We start from the raw sequence: 18,059 nt of genomic DNA, 5'->3' as shown, positions 1-18,059 counted from the left end.
AAATATCCTGAATGATGGGAAATTGGCACCTACAGATGCGCTGGGCTGTCCGCACCACACTCTGCAGTGTCCTCTGATTAAGGGAGGTACAGTTCCCATACCAGGCAGCCATGCAGCCAGTCAGGAGGCTTTCAATTGTGCCCCCGCAGATACTTCTTAGGAGTCGGGGGCCCATACCAAACTTCTTCAACTGTCTGAGGTGAAAGAAGAGCTGTTGTACCTTTTTCACCAAGAAGCTGGGGTGTACAGACCACATGATGTCTTCGGTGATGTGGATGCCGAGGAACTTAAAGCTGTTTGCCCTCTCAATCCCAGATCTATTCATGTCAATAAGGGTTAGCTCGTCTCCATTTCTCCTGTAATGCACAGCCAGCTCCTTTGTATTTGTGGCATTGAAGCAGAGGTTGTTTTCTTGACATCCCTGTGTCAGAGATGACGTATTCCCTGTAGGCCACATTTCACAGTGTACCGTCTCACACATTCGACCTACCGAGCTGCCAAGATGATCATCACTAATCAAATCTCACTGAGATTTCTCAGGTCCTGTTGAATTTATTGCCAAGTGCACAAGTACGGGAAGGTGCAGGTACAGGGAAACACTGACTTGTGGCAGCATCACAGGCAAGTACATTCAGATAACACACGGAACACAAATTATACGATGCTCTGTCAGTAACAATCTATAAATATGTTTTATGTCATTAACAATATAAAAAATACATTGTGTCCTGATCAATATTAAAATGTGAATTTTGTGTCAATAACAGGATTGGAAATGTTGAATTTGGTCCCTGTCTCCATTCCTCCTGTAGTCCACAACCAGCTCCTTTGTTTTTGTCACCATGAGGGAGAGGTTGTTTTCTTGACACCATTGTGTCGGGGTGATGAATTCTTCTCTGTAGGCTGCCTCGTTATTATTTGAGATTAGGCCAATCAATGCAGTGTCGTCGGCAAATTTAATTACAAGATTGGAGCTGTGGGTGACGATAGAGTCGTGGGTATAGAGGGAGTAAAGGAAGGGACTCAGTACGCAGTCCTGAGGGGCTTTTGTCATTGAGAATATGAGCAATCATGTCCCTGTAATTCGTGGAAGAAATTCATGAATAAGTTTATTAGATCACTCCTAATATCCTGATATTAACATCAGTAGCTTCATGGAATCTGACGTGTGCCATCAGGTGGTTTTGATAGAAAATGCAAATCAGTACATGTCAGCCTGTTTCGGACGCGCGCGAGTTCACCCGGGAAACTTCTGACCTTGTACAATTTTGGTCGTTTTGTCCTCATGAGAACGAATCAACTGGAACAGGCAGCGGGAGCCGGCCACCGTTGATCAAAGTAATTTCACTTGATTGCTTTGCTCTCAAATGAGCTGATTTCCGCTTAGCCTGAAACAGTTCGAAGAATAAAAAGGAAGTAAACAGACTGTACATCAGTATCAATTACAGAGGCTGGGGTATATTTCAAAACTATTTCCAAAAGTGAATCAGCAGTAAAGGCTCCGTAGCAGTGATGAGGTTTCCTGTAAAGTATGAAAACAAACAGGAACACGTTGGGTTCCAAACTGGCGAGAGACAGTATAAGGCAGTGGAGAGCGGGGTTTGGGAGTGAACAGTTCGGTCTGTGACAGAATTTGACCCCAGATCCAGCTCCTTTAGCACGCAGTTTTGTACGAAGAGCAGAATCGGAACCTTGGATGTAAGAATTTGTGAGACGGCTTCTGTACGTCTCGGAGGTCAGAAAGAGAGAGGGTGATGGAAAGGAAGGAGACGGTGCAGACTCTCAGACTATATCGGCTGTACAATCACTGATAATACTCGCCTTCACTCCCAGACACCAAGTGATTTTGAACACAATATCTCGCAGACTGATACTGACATCAGTTTTTGTATTTTACATTGTCTATTCTCATAGCTCCGGGCACAAGTCTCATTCGCGAGTCTTCCATCTCATAACCACCGAGGTTTAACTGTGACAGAGCGCAGTTTGCACTGACTGTGATGGCGAGATCCTTGGCAAGAAAATCAGTGACACCGTTCCAGCCAGGCCTAGAGATGAGAGGGAGGGAGGGTGAGAGCAGAGAGACTCCGGAAACGGTGTAAATCCCTATCAATTATTATCAAAACAACCATTGATCATAGATCCTCATCCGACATCCACTTACAATGAACCGGATTACCCAGAGTCTCATGCTCACAAAGACTCTATTACTACCAGTTATCTGCTTTAGAATCCAGCTTTATCAGAGGTGCATAAAGAAATATGACTCATGAATCTCCCAGATTTCTTTCATTCAGTTTCGGCTTCGTCAGTGACTGCTTTGTAGTGAGATCGGAGACAGGATTCTCGGCACCAGAATCTGTGAGGTGTTTCCTGTCCAGTCTGGAGATCAGATAAAGTGAGAGTGATGGACACGGAGAGTAGAAACTATCGTTTTTATCAGTGACACCATCAATGACCACACGAACGTTCGGTGTCAGACACTTAGTGACTTCCAACACCATCTCCGACAGTCTGGTAGTTACAACAGGATCTGCATAGTGGCCCAAGTTATCAGTATCAGGACTGCACTAGGACAGCGCAAAATAAACTGATTTATATCCGTTCTCATATCACTTACCTACCAGAATATTTAATTCAACATTAAAACCTTTGTGAAACGAAAAATTGAATGCCCCTTCTGTGTGAAAACAAACAGGAATTGAGAAACAGGGCGGAACTGAGAAACAGAGAATGTACGACCAAATTAATATGGCTATAATATATATAGGCATCTACAAGTCTCGTGAGACCATGGATTTGCACCTTGGAAAGCTTCCAGGGCGCAGGCCTGGGCAACGTGGTATGGAAGACTGGCAGTTGCCCATGCTGCAAATCTCCCCTCTCCACGACACCGATGTTGTGCAAGGAAAGGGCACTAGGGCCGATACAGCTTGGCACTGGTGCCGTCGCCGAGCGATGTGTCGTTAAGTGCCTTGCTCAAGGACACAACCCGCTGCCTCAGCTGAAGCTCGAACTAGCGACCTTCAGATCACTAGACCGAAGTCTTAACCACTTGGCACGCACCAACACATAGAGTTCGTCGGCTATATTACCGACGAACAAACAGTCCGAGGAATTTAAGGAAACAAATTTGGAAATTAAAAACATCGCACTCTGTTTGAAGAAACATCAGGTTGTTATAACAGATAGTTTTTTTTATAATTTCCAATTATTCACCGAGAATACTGTAAAAGGACTGAGTGTGATAGAGTTTGTCTAAAGTGCTTCCTTCATATGTCGGTAAAAGTCCTGCAGAGAGGCCATGCGGTATTGGATCTGCTATTGAGGAATGCCACAAGGGCAAGTGACATAGGTTTGACACAGTGCAGCGTAGGGCACTGAGGGTGAGTGTGGGAGGACAAAATGAACTGGCAATACAGATAACTTGTGAAGGTGGTGTCACAGGTGGATAGGGACGTAAATAATGCATATATCGCATGGCTGACATAAATGAAAATATTCAGTCCAGAACCGTTTTCTGTGTGTTATTAAGTCCCGAAGATGGGAAGTTATACTGATGACCCCTAAGATGGAGCAATGGTCGCAGTTTTGGTTATACACTGACAGAAAAGATGTATGCAAGTTTGAACGAGTACAGAGAAACTTGTTCCAAATAATTTTGCTTTCGGGCCTGGAGGAACTGATTTATAGAGAACGATTCAATAGGTCAGGACTGTATTCTTGACAATGTAGATGACGGAGAGGAGATTTAATTGAGGTATACAATACAATAAGGGCTACAGGACGTGCAAATGCCAGCAGGCTTGTTCCAGTAAGGGATAGTGCCCGTGGACCAAAGTCATGGGTCAACGGTGGAAACTGAGAAGTTTAAGGGGAACATGAGGTAAATCTTCTTCATTAAGAGGAACGTGGGAGTGTGGAACGAGCCAGCAGCTCAACCAGTGAATTTCAAAGTTTAAGAGAAGCTTAGGCAGGTACATGGATAGTAGGGGTATCGAGCTTTATGACCGGGGCAGTTCGATGGCAGCTGGAAGTTTAAATGAACTTTAAATGAAACGAAGGCCGGAAGCACCTGTTTTTGTGCTGTCATTTTCTATGATTACATGACATGGTGCTGAGCATGAGGCTGCTAAATCTCCATGGGCTCCGTAGAACATTGACTGACTGGCAGGATCCAAAGACAGAATAAAGGCGGCGTTCCCTGGTGGCATGTAACAAGAGTTCGAAGTTGATGCTGATTTTGACAACATATCAATGATCTGGTTGGACAGATTGATCTCTTTGTTTGCCAAGTTTGCAGATGATACAAAGATTGGTGAATAAGCAGCGAGCGTTGATATTGCATGGTGTTTGTACAGAAATTAGACAGAATGGGAAAACGATTAAAGAAATGACAAATGGTATATAATGTAGGAAAGTGCATGGCCATCCACGTTAGTGGAAGGAATAACGGCGTGGACTATATTCTAAATGGGGAAAAGAAACAAAAATAGTAATGCTAAAGGAACGTCGGAGTGCATTGTTAACATATGAGGATCATTTGATGGTGCTGTGCCTCTACTCGCGAGTGTTTAGAATAATGAGATCATTGCCAATCTGTTGATTTTTTTTTAAACCTAGATAAAATAGATTGGCAGAGGATTTTCTCATAATAAGGTAGTCCAGGACCAGAGGGCACTGCCTCATTATGGTGGGACGTTTACAAAGAGTAAAAATCAGGAAAAAAATCTGCAACCAGAGGGTGTGATTCTGTGAAGTTCATTATCGGCAGAAGGCTATGCAGGTCATATCATTTGTTATATTTAAAACAGAGGATTTTTTGATGAATCAGAACATCAAATGTTAAGGGGAGGAAACAGGAGGATGGGATTGACATGGATAATCAATCAGCCATCATGGAAAGGCGGAACAGACACAATGGGCAAAAAGGTCTAATTCTGCTCCATATCATATGTTTCTGTAGACGTCTGCTGTGGACCTCAAAACACCGTCGTCAAAGACATGCATAAAGCCTTCCGCGCTAACAGATGACTGCAATATGGTGGAACGAATCGCCATGCAATGTATTACCACAAAATTGATTTCACCAATGAAAAATGTTCAGCGGATGTAAATCATTGGACAAGGGACCTACTGATGACCAAACAAATAATTAATATGGTAGGCATTAAACATTACATTTTGTTACTTTGCAGTGATATCAAGAATTACTCAAACTTTTAGAGGGATTGTGGATCGGAGCAGGTTTGGGAAGAAATCCGCATACGATTAAATCATATTTAGCTGGTTAAATCATAGAGTGAACCAGCTTTATCGGAACATCGTTCATTATCATCATTGCTATTATTGATAATAATAGCAGTAGCAATAATAATTCTGCATGCTCAAAGGGAAGAATGTTATTTATTCTCGGAATGTTAAATGTGGGCATTGTACAATGGTTTCGTGGAAAAAGAACCTCGTGTGGAAATGGGTGCAGTTTGCATTAAGTAGCCACATCACATTGTCAGACACATCAAAAGAGATATGCACCGCATAAATAATGAAAGTACGATTTTATAAGATTCCCTGTTTGCGATCAATAGAGAATAGGTGTAGGAGTAGGCCATTCGGCCCTTCGAGCTAGCACCGCCATTCGCTGTGATCATTCTTCCTGTTGCGTAGACCTGTTTTCGCGCCCACACTCCACAGGATGCAATGTGTGTACAAATTTGTTAGGGCAGGTGCCATTGCACGATTACTGACATCAGCACTGACCATACAGAAAGGTGCACTGCCATGGGGTGTTTCAATATTGTAGTGGCATCCCGGTTAATTCTGTGCAAATATTTGGTCTTTACACATTGGAGTTTCTGTGCAACACACACAAAACGCTGGAAGGACTCAGCAGGTCAGGCCGCATCCATGGAGAGGAACAAATAGGGGACCTTTCAGGCCAAGACCCTTTATCAGGATGGTAGTTGATACATCGGTCACGCGGATCAGATGCACAACACAGCAGAATTACGAAAAGGTTAAATAAAGAGAATGTTAAATGCATTAGGTGTGATCTTTCAAGAATCACCGACTCTTGGAAAGGTTCCGGAGAGCTGTGAAATATTTGTTTAAGAGGGTACGGCATCAAAGAAAAAACAAAAACAAACAAACAAACAAACAAACGTGTGAGGCAGCGTAATCTCCGTGCTTGTAAAGATATGGGAGCCTATTATTAAGGAGAATTTTCCTGGTACGTGGAAGCACAGGATAAAATAGGCGTACGTTCGATTTGTTGCCCGCAAGAAATCTGGTCCATGAAATCTGTTAGAATTCCTTCAGAACGTAACAGGCAGGATAGACAAAGGGGACTCAGTGGATGTCGATCACTTGGATTTTCAGGAAGCCTTTGACAAGGGACCGTACATGAGGCTGCTAAACAGTATAAGGGTGCATGGTATTACGGGACAGACACAAGAATGGAGAGAAATTTAGCTGACTGGCAGAAAGCAAAGAGGGGGAGTAACATTGGCTTATTCTGGGCGGCTGCCTGCGGCTAGTGGTGTGACGTAGGGATCGGTGTTGGGACTGCTGACTTTCAGATTACAGTTTAATAAATGAGATGGCAGAATTGATGGTTCAGTAGCCAAGTTTGCGGACGGTATGAGGACAGCCAGAAATGGGAAAGAAGGGAGTCTTCAGGAATTAAAGGAATTGGCAAAGAAGCAGGTGGAATACCGGGCAGGAAACTGTATGCTCATGCACCTTGGTATAAGGAATAAAAGTTTGGATTATTTCCTAAACAAGGGGAAAATTCAGGAATAGGTGATGCAGACAGAGATAGGAGTACTTGTGTAGGGCAACGTAAATGTTAACGCGCAGGTTGTTTCGGTGGTATGGAGAGAAAATGCAACGGTAGCATTCGTTTCCAGAGAGTTGAACTATAAAAGCAGAGGGTGTAACGCGGAGGCATTATAAGATTTCCTTCATACCAGAATTGGAGTATCATGAGCACTTTTGGACCTCCTATCTGATCAGAAAAAGTGTACTGGCATTAGAAAAGATCGAGAAAAGATTCATGAGAATTATCGAGGGAATGAAAGATTTAACCCTATGAGCAGCCTTTGATGGCTCGGACCATCTATTCGCTGGAGTTCATGCGAAATTGGCTGAAAAATCACTTTGAAATACGGAAGCGTATAAATTACAGAAAGCACTCAGCGATCTCACGATGAATCGGTTTATACAGAACTGAACTGAACCATGTGACTGTCAGCCGCTTCTACTGCTCTTTGACCCTCTCTCTCTCTCCTCTCTCCGTCTTTCACTCGCTCTCATTTCAACACAGAGGGTAGCCTCCATTCGTAAATTTAAAACGTCTTTCACTGGACTTTGCAATGGTGCGATAACTGCACATGCGCATCGCTGTCCCCTTCCCGTACGAGTATGCTTTTCATAAACATGCACAAGTCCGTTAAATGGTATCTGACTTTCTCAAACCATTCCCACATTCATAACTAGTGTTACTCCGTCGTACGGCCACCATATTTCTCACACGTTTATACGCACGGATGGTAAATTAAATGATTTTTGACATACAGTACGTAACTCTTTCCTTACACGGGTCAATGTGAAGAAACAACATATTTTTTGTTAAGCAACACACATCAAAGTTGCTGGTGAACGCAGCAGGCCAGGCAGCATCTCCAGGAAGAGGTACAGTCGACGTTTCAGGCCGAGACCCTTCGTCAGGACTAACTGAAGGAAGCGTTAGTAAGAGATGTGAAAGTGGGAGGGGGAGGGGGAGATCGAAAATGATAGGAGAAGACAGGAGGGGGAGGAATGGAGCCAGGACCTGGACAGGTGATTGGCAAAAGGGGATATGAGGAGATCATGGGACAGGAAATCCGGGGAGAAAGACAAGTGGTGGGGGGGGGGGGGGAGAACCCAGAGGATGGGCAACGGGTATAGTCAGAGGGGCAGAGAGAGAAAAGCAGAGTGAGAGAAAGAATGTGTGTATAAAAATAAATAACGAATGGGGTACGAGGGGGAGGTGGGGTATTAACAGAAGTTAGAGAAGTCGATGTTCATGCCATCAGGTCGGAGGCTACCTAGACAGAATATAAAGTGATGTTCCTGCAATCTGAGTGTGGCTTCATTTTTACAGTAGAGGAGGCCGTGGATAGACATGTCAGAATGGGAATGGGATGTGGAATTAAAATCTGTGGCCACTGGGAGATCCTGCTTTCTCTGGCGGAAGAGCTTGACTCCATCCCTCCCCCTCCTGTCTTCTCCTATCATTTTCGATCTCCCCCTCCTCCTCCCACTTTCAAATCTCTTACTAACTTTTCCTTCAGTTAGTCCTGACGAAGGGTCTCGGTCCGAAACGTCGACTGTACCTCTTCCTAGAGATGCTGCCTGGCCTGCTGCGTTCACCAGCAACTTTGATGTGTGTTGCTTGAATTTCCAGCATCTGCAGAATTCCTGTTGTTTGCGTTTTTTCAATTTTTTTTGTTAATTTACGATTTGTCTTTCTGATTTGTATATAGTTAACTCTACCGAATTGTACACTCTCAATTATCACCATCTAGATCTGGAACGTATTTGGCCTTTCAACAATCCTGCATGGCCAATATCGAAGGCGCTTTATGCCTAGTTCGCTACTCTACATCCCACAAGCAACTGTGCAGTTTCATGTCGTCCGCAAACAGACAATGTGTCCACACCATGACACGGTAGTTTAGCGGTTTGCATAAGACTACTATAGCTGCCGCTGCAAGATCGGAATTCAATTCCCACAGCTAACTGCAAAGCGTTTGTTCGTTCTACCCCTGAGCGCGTGGGTTTCCCCCGGGTAAACCGGATTCGACCCGCAGTCGAAAACCGTACGGGTTCGGGTTAATGTGTTGCTGGCATGCTATGTTGGTTGCGGACACTTGCGGGCTGCCACGTCACAACGTTCGCTGATTTGACTTGACGCAAACAGCGAATTTCACCGGATGTTCAGATGTACATGTAACTCAATGAATCTAATATTTAAATACTTTACTTCAAAATTATCGCCATACACTGCGAAAAACTATGCTGGGTACTGAGCTCCGCAAAATCAAACTTGTCACTTCTTTCCATCCAGCAAAATGCCCTAATTTACCTGTTCCCTACTTCTGGTCGATCATCTAACAATGACACCTGTGGGTTGGTATTCATGGTAGACTAAATATACGGAAACTTTCCAAAATACTTTTGAGTGCCACCCTTTGGGTGAAGAAGTCCCCTCTTCACCATTTCACATTTCACCCATAACCTATGACTTCTGGCTTCAACTTCAATGGAAAAGGCCTGCTTTCACTAACGCTGTCTATACCCCTCATAATTTCGTATAGCAGGTTTGCTCTAATTCGCTGGTTTTCTCAGTTCCTTTGTGAAACTACGAGGTTACGTTTGCCACACTCTGCTCGGCAAGAATGTTTCCAGAAGTGAAAAAAAATTTGGAAGGTGTTCATCTACTTAAACTCAATTATCCATGCTCACTTTCTGTATCTCAGTTCGATGTTACTATTGAAAGAGCTGTATTTCAATAATACAAATAAAACACAAGATTGTAGGAGCAGGGATTAACCACTCAGCTTAACAACACTCCCTATCCATTCCAATCTATTTGTTCGGCAACCCAAATCTTTCACCTTCCACTCTAAAGCTGCGATCTCTAGTTGTCGTCTCGCGTAACCTGAGGGGGAAAAGATTGCATTCAGTGACCTATAAATATAGCCCTCATAATTTTCTTTACAACTAAATATCTTCCCTCATTCTTCTGTGCTTCAATGTCTGAAATTCGAAAAAAAAATCTATTGGGGGCTCGTCCGGGATTTGAACCCGGGACCTCTCGCATGTTCGCAAATTCAGGCCCAAAGCGAGAATCATACCACTAGACCAACGAGCCCGTTCTATATTGATGATATAAAAGTGCTGCCTTTCACTTTCACAAACCCCTTCGTCAACACATCTGGAGGTAATTTTACGACCAAAGTAGAACAAAGAGCAAAGTTCTGCACAATGCACTGCAGGCCCCTCGGCCAACGAAGCTCTGTCACCTATGTAGCCCGACTCTGTCGACAATATAACCATTCCCTCCGACAGAGATCATAATTTGCTATTTTCACGACAGCCATCTGTCTACCCAAGTATCTTTTTAATGTCCCTATTGTGTCAACCACAACCAGTACCACGGCAATGCGTTCCTAGAACCCACTACATTGTGTACAAAAAAACCCTCTGACCTAACACTTCCACCACTCATCTTCAACGTCTGTCCTCTCCTATTGGCCGTTGTCACCCTGGGAAAAGGTGCTGTTGTCCAGCATGTCTGTATCTGTTGTAATCTTACACACCTCCATCACGCTCCGTAACTTCGAACAGAAAAGATCCAGCTCTTCAATCTTCGCTTACAAGACATGCTGTAATCGCGGCAACACTCTGCTGAACCTCCTATGCACCTTCTCCAGCGGACATTTTCCAACCCTCCCCCCAGACAGATGTTCCGATCACCCATTCCATTTCGCAATACCACCCCACCCCCCTCACCCCAAGCCTCTTCTATCAATCACCCCAGTCACTGCACCACAATATAAACAAATAAACAATTTAACCCACATTTCTCTCAAGGTGTTGACGTTGTAAATAAACGTTGGTTTCATAGAAACATAGAATAGTACAGTACAGTACAGGCCCTTCGGCCCACAATGTTGTGCCAACGCTCAAACCCTGCCTCCCATATAACCCCCCATCTTAAACTCCCCCATATACCCGTCTAGTAGTCTCTTAAATTGCACTAGTGTATCTGCCTCCACCACTGACTCAGGCAGTGCATTCCACGCACCAGCCACTCTCTGAGTAAAAAACCTTCCTCCAATATCCCCCTTGAAATTCCCACCCCTTATCTTGAAGCCATGTCCTCTTGTATTGAGCAGTGGTGCTCTGGGGAAGAGGCGCTGGCTATCCACTCTGTCTATTCCTCTTAAGATCTTGTATACTTCGATCATGTCTCCCCTCATCCTCCTTCTCTTCAAAGAGTAAAGCCCTTGCTCCCTTAATCTCTGATCATAATCCATACTCTGTAAACCAGGCAGCATCCTGGTAAGTCTCCTCTGTACCCTTTCCAATACTTCCACATCCTTCCAATAGTGAGACGACCAGAACTGGACACAGTTCTCCAAGTGTGGCCTAACCAGAGCACAATCGAGCTGCATCAGTAACTCGCGACTCTTAAACTCCATCCCTCGACTTATGAAAGCCAATAACCCATAAGCTTTCTTAACTACCCTATCTTACTGTGAGGCAACTTTCAGGAATCTGTGAAAATGTACCCCCGTACTGTAACCAGGAACTTTACTTTATATATAGTTTTTATTTTAATGATTTATCATCGGTAGATGTTGTTTCTGTTGCATGTTGTCCCAACAGTCAACGTCAATTCCAGAATACACGTAGCGGCGAAATTGTTAATCATTGATCCTTCATCCCTGATGTTTCCTATTCAGAGACGAGCTGAACTAGACACAATATTCCAAGCGTGGTCTCACCAGAGTCTGACAGTGTGACATTACCTCGCTGCACGTAAACTCAATGAAGGTCAGCGCACCACGTGACTTCAGGACCACCCACTCTACTTGCTCCGAGATATGAGTCTAATGTTGATTTGGATGTCAATTATAATCGGCCCCATTACTGGTGGCAGAAAACTAACGGTTAATACTTTCTCTTCTTCTCTGTCCAGCGTTTTTTTTTACAAGATTGCGCAGTCCCCTTAAAGCAAACAGGGAAAACAAATAGGTGGTGATATGGGTAGAAGAGAATGGTTAACTTTGAGGGTCGAGACCATGCTGAGTTCATCCGGTAGTTTGTCTTTCCTGCGGACTCTAGTGTCTGCCTTCCCCAACATTCCGTCTAAACGTTCCTGCGTTCAGCCAGTTGCTCTCTCTGCCATCCACCATCTACCCCATCCCGCCCCCATGGAACTTTCTAACTTTCTCTCTAGAATTTCATTTCCTGGCAACCCTCAGGCTCGCTGTGTTATTCTTCCTGGTAATTTAACGGCGCCTCTTTCGATGAACAGCGCCTTGATAGATATGTCTCAGATGATAAGAGGGAGAGATCGAGAGCTGGGGATTGCTTCTCAGGCGGAAATGAATAAATAGAGGAAAGTATAGGGGATAGCAAAGGGAAGTTTTTGACGAAGATAGTGCTAGGTCGGTGGAAAACTCTGCTGGGATTCGGATAGAGACAGACAGGTTAAGGTATTTTCAGGAACTTTTAGATGGGCACATGGATGATAGGAAAATGTAGAATTATGTATCAAGTAAGAGATAGATTGATCTTGGACTGCGTTAAAACGTTGACAGAACGTCATTCGGCTAAAGGACGTGTTCTGCGCTGCACTGTTAAAAATTCTATGTTAGTTCGCCCGCTCCTGCTTATGCGGTATCGTTCCTCTACCTTCCCCTTTTGTGCGAACTCAACTGTTGCTGCTGCTTCCACTTCAGCGCCACAGCTGAATAAGACAGCGGAACACACGCAAGATGCTGGAGCACCGAAGCGTTTACGGAAAAAAAATCCTGCACGGGTTTGATTTTGCACAGCATGACAGCCTCCCTTATCTACATAGAAGGCCAGTTCACATTCCTCAGTACGTTATCCAGCTGCTCAAGATTAACCTACAAATGTTGCTAATCTTCAAATAAATCTATTGTCAACGGACGCAATTGTCTTCATATTGTGCCTTCCTCTCTGCTTACATTAGCACCTAGTTTAGACTCGTTGGCATATTTAATATCCGTGCCTTGTAAATTCCCATCAAAATCATTGATATGAACTAAGATACAAAAGCAATGTACAGAGCAGCGATCCACGTAGTACCCCACAATTCCTGAGCCTCCCGTCCTGAAAACAATCTTCTACCATCACCCATAAAGCCAGCGTCGTGTCCACTAACGCGATCTACGTTTCTGGAGCAGCCTCCGCGCAGCACCCCGTTACAAGACCTGATGAAGTCCGTATAAAGCCCTACACACGTCGATCCTCGAGGTTATCTCTCCAAAGAAGTCTAACAGCTTTGTGAAAGCCGATTTACTGCTAACACGAAGATGCTGACAATATTAACCCCTCCAGTAACCGATCCACCACTAATTCCGGGCTCACTGGCTTGAATTTCCTTGGTGTGCCTGTGCTACGTGTAAATAATGGTGCGACATGAGCCACTTTGCAGTCCTCTGGAACATAACCTTAGCCTAAAGATGAAGCAGATGTGGCCGCGAGGGCCTCCAGTTTCTTTTCCTTGTCTTCTCACTAGATCAGAAGATGCATCGGGTCAGGACATGCGAGTTTCTAACACAATGTAGGGTTTATTATCGGAAACATGTAGAAGTTTTATGGAGGAGATGTATCGGAATGCTGCCCGGATTATGAGGAATAGCTATGCGAGCTATTGCTTTTCTGTTTGGAGAGAAAGAGGATATGAGGCGATGATAAGATAGTACAAGACGATAAGATGCATAGATCTCTGGATAGCCTGGTAGTTTTCCCAGGGCGATAAATGAGATCGTTTCCAGGTGACCTGCGACCCTCTTAACTGGTCCATCCTCTTCGTCACCTTTCTCGAACAACCAACGAAATTCTCGAGAGACTTTATTCCCGCCCGAAATTCATGCTGAGCATTTCCAACCGGAGTTTGCCCTTCCAAATGCAGCTAGATTGTGTCTCTGAGAATGAGGTGTAGGTAGTTTCCCATCAGTAAAATTAGGATTAATGACTTACTGCAATTGGCACATGTTTCAGGGCAGGGCCGTCTCCTTCCCTGAAGTTCCCCGCTTCCATGTTATCCTCCACGCAAAATTCGGGTACAAAGTACTCATTTGACACCAGGCCCATCCTCTCTGGCTGCACATTAATGGCGGCACGGATCTACTCAAACCCGGATCATGCACTTCCTGCAATACATTTGTATAATCCCGGAGGATTTTCCTCTGCCTTTCCAGATAGATCAATGCCCTGCCCTCTTTTTGCCCTCCTGTTTTCCTGTTCAGTGTTTTCACAGGATTTACTTGGTTCTGAATACCTCAACCTGAGCTATGTCTCCTTTTTAACACACGGGACTCTGAACTATCAGACGGAAACGTGGACTGTGTTCCCCCCCCCCCCTTTCCCGACATGCCGTCAGATCTGATGAGTTTCTCCAGCATTTGGTATTTGTTACTCATCCTATTTTTATCCAGACCAGGGTCTCAATATCTTTCGTCAACCAATGTTCCGTACTCTTGACAGCTTTGCCCATCACGCTGATTGTAACACGCAATACCTGAACTCCGGATATCTCACCTTGAAAAACAGAAGTCTATTTACCAGAAAATAAAATCAGCCTCTTCTCAACCATCAATCCTTGCAAATCCCAGGGTAATCAAAGTCTGTGATGCTTCTGATCGCGTCCAAGATATCCTGAAGTGGGTGGGAGAGGAGCCAGAGGTCGTGGTACATTTTGATACCAATGATATATGTAGGAAAAGGGAACAGGTCATGAAAGGAGAATATAGGGAGTTAGGAAGGGAGTTGAGAAAAAGGGCCGCAAAGGTAGTAATCTCGGGATTACAGCCTGTGCCACGTGAGAGTAGGAATGCAATGAGGTGGAGGATAAATGCGTGGCTGAGGGATTGGAGCAGGGGGCAGGGATTCAAGTTTTTGGATCATCGGGACCTCTTTTGGCGCAGGTGTGACCTGTACAAAAAGGACGGGTTGCACTTGAATCCTAGGGGGACCAATATCCTGGCGGGAAGATTTGCGAAGGCTACTGAGGTGACTTTCAACTAGAATGGTTTGAGCGGGGGGGGGGGTTGATCAAATTGAAGAGAGTAGGAGAGAGGAGGTTAGTTCACAGATAGAGAAAGTTAGTAGGGGGGATAGACAGGGGACAGCGATCGTGAGCACTCAGACCAAAGATGTAGGGGAGAAGGAAGAAAAAGATAACAAGGTTGTTTTCTACATTAAGGACAAAAAGAGAGTAAGAGCTGGAGAGTTTCTTAAGTGCATCTATTTTAATGCTAAGAGAATTTAAAGAAAGGTAGATGAGCTTAGAGCATGGATTGATACCTGGAAATATGATGTTGTAGCTGTTACTGAAACATGGTTGCAGGAGGGGTATGATTGGCAATTAAATATTCCTGGATTTCGTTGCTTCAGGTGTGATAGAATAAGAGGGGCAAGAGGTGGAGGTGTTGCATTGCTTGTCCGAGAAAATAGGACAACGGTCCTCTGGCAGGAGAGATTAGTGGACTCGTGTAGGGACGCCATTTGGGTGGAATTGAGGAATGGGAAATGTGTAGTGACACTTATAGGCGTGTATTATAGACCAGCTAATGGGGAGAGAGAATTGGAGCTGCAAATTTGTAAGGAGATAGCAGATATTTGTAGTAAGCACAAAGCTGCCATTGTGGGAGATTTTAATTTTCCACATATAGACTGGGAAGTCCATACTGTAAAAGGGCTGGATGACTTGCAGTTTGTAAAATGTGTGCAGGACAGTTTTTGCAGCAATACATAGAGGTACCAACTAGAGAAGTGACAGTGTTGGATGTCCTGTTAGGGAATGAGGTAGTGCAGGTGACGGAGGTAAGTGTTAGGGAACACTTCGGGTCCACTGATTATAATGCCGTTAGTTTCAATATAATTATGGAAAAAGACAGGTCTGGGCTCAGGGTTGAGATTTTTGATGGGAGAAAGGCTAACTTTCAAAAGATGCGTAAAGATTTAGAAGGAGTAGATTGGGACAAATTGTTTTATGGGAAGGATGTAACAGAGAAATGGAGGTCATTTAAAGGTGAAATTTTGAGGGTACTGTTACGTAACCGGCAACAATGAACATCAATCGAGACAGGTTATATAAAAAACAACCAAACATTTATTAAACACTGATAAATGATAAGGAAAATAAACGAAAACTTTAACCGGAAGTTAACCGGTAGGCAGCCGTTCAACAAATCATCACTCGGCACTAGTTCTTAAAGAGTTAAATGCGAAAACAGTTCTTAAAGCTACAAAGTTAGATATAGTTCTTAAAATGGTAAATTCGAAGTCCAACAGATTTATACGTTCAATTGGGAGAGACTTCTCTGGAGAAGGATTTCTTCACAGACGCAACTTTCCTGTTGGTTCTGTCCACAGGATTCAAGATGCCGAAAATAAACAGTTTAAAACAACTGACCTTAAATTCTTTTAGAGAGAGAGCAAACCTTTGCAGGAACTCTTTGCTCTTTTTGGCAAGAGTTATCCGCGATGCAGGTCGCTACTCCTCCAACGACGACTCAATACGGTCGATCATTTATTAAACTGCCAAACGATGCCGACTCCTCTCGATCCTTCGAGTCCTGTACTTCGATAAAGTCTTCGCTCTCCCTTCTACTGTTCGGATTGAGTAAATCAGCACATCTAGACAAAAAGTCCAATAATATTGTATTTTGCAATAGAACGCAATACTCCGTTTTAAAAATGAAACTGCGTCACAAAAACAAACACACAACAGCAGCGGACACACAGCACGTTCTACCTGGAAATCTACAAACTTAAAACTAACTGCGTCATTTGGAGTCGACCCTTATATACCCATGGTGCATATATCATCACGTGACCTCACATCGGCGGGAAAATCACATCAGGTGACCTCCAAAAAACCATTACATCATTCTCACAAAAAAAAAACAGATCTCCTTGAGCATGTAACAGTACAGAATCTTTATGTTCCTGTTAGGTTGGAAAGAAAGGTTAAAAGTTTGAGGGAGCCATGGTTTTCAAGGGATATTGGAAACTTGGTTCGGAAAAAGAGAGTTATCTACAATAAATGTCGGCAACATGGAGTCAATGAGGTGCTCGATGAATATAAAGAATGTAAAAATAATCTTAAGAAAGAAATTACAAAAGCTGAAAGAAGATACGAGGATGCTTTGGCAAGTAAGGAGAAAATAAAACCAATGGGGTTCTACAGTTATATATTAATAGCAAAAGGATAGTCAGGGATAAAATTGGTCCCTTGGAGAATAGGAGAGGACAGCTATGTATGGAGCCAAAATATACGGTGGGAGATTTTGACCTAATTTTTTTTGTCTTCGGTATTCAATAAGGAGCAGGATATTGAATTGTGTAAGGTAAGGGAAACAGGTAGGGAAGATATGGAAACTATGATGATTAAAGAAGAGGAAGTATTGACGCTTTTAAGGAATACAAAAGTGGATAAGTCTCCGGGTCCTGATAGGATATTCCCTAGGACCTTGAGGGAAGTTAGTGCAGAAATAGCAGGGGCTCTGACAGAAATATTTCAAATGTCATTATAAACGGGGAAGGTGCCCGAGGTTTGGCGCATTGCTCATGTTGTTCCATTGTTTAAAAAGGGTTCTACGAGTAAACCTAGCAATTATTGGCCTGTAAGTATGATGTCAGTTGTGGGTAAATTAATGGAAAGTATTCTCAGAAATGGTATATATCATTAGATGGATAGACAAGGTCCGATTAGGAACAATCAACATGGATTTGTGCGTGGAAGGTCATGTTTGACAAATCTTATCGGTTTTTTTGAGAAGTTGCTTGTAAAGTTGACGAGAGTAAAGCGGTGGATGTTGTCTATATGGACTTCAGTAAGGCCTTTGGCAAGGTTCCATACGGAAGGTTAGTTAGGAAGGATCATTCGTTAGGTATTAATATTGAAGCAGTAAAATCAATTCCACACTGGCTGGATGGGAGACGCCAGAGAGCAGTGGTGGATAACTGTTTGTCATATTGGAGGCCGGTGACTAGTGGTGTGCTTCCGGCATCTGTACTGGATCCAATGCTGTTTGTCATATACATTAATGCTCTGGATGATGGGGTGGTAAATTGGACTAGTAAGTATGCAGCTGGTACAAAGATAGGTGGTTTTGTGGATAATGAAGTCGGCTTTAAAGCTTGCAGAAAGATTTAGGCCAGTTGGAAGAGTGGGCTGAAAGATGACAAATGGATTTTAATGCTGATAAATGTGAGGTGCTACATTTTGGAAGGACTAATCAAAATAG

General features: G+C 43.7%; 1 non-coding gene across 1 annotated transcript; it reads right to left on the bottom strand.

The window, feature by feature from the left end:
• Positions 1-9,828: 9,828 nt before the first annotated feature.
• Positions 9,829-9,916, bottom strand: trnap-ugg (transfer RNA proline (anticodon UGG)). Its single transcript is given in 2 exon segments — positions 9,829-9,864; positions 9,881-9,916. It is a non-coding gene; the product is annotated as a tRNA-Pro (tRNA).
• Between the last annotated feature and the right edge of the window lie 8,143 nt (positions 9,917-18,059).

This window comes from Mobula birostris, chromosome 13 (assembly GCF_030028105.1).
Source record: "Mobula birostris isolate sMobBir1 chromosome 13, sMobBir1.hap1, whole genome shotgun sequence".
NCBI classification, from domain to species: Eukaryota; Metazoa; Chordata; class Chondrichthyes; order Myliobatiformes; family Myliobatidae; genus Mobula; species Mobula birostris.
This window is presented reverse-complemented; position numbering and strand designations above follow the sequence as displayed.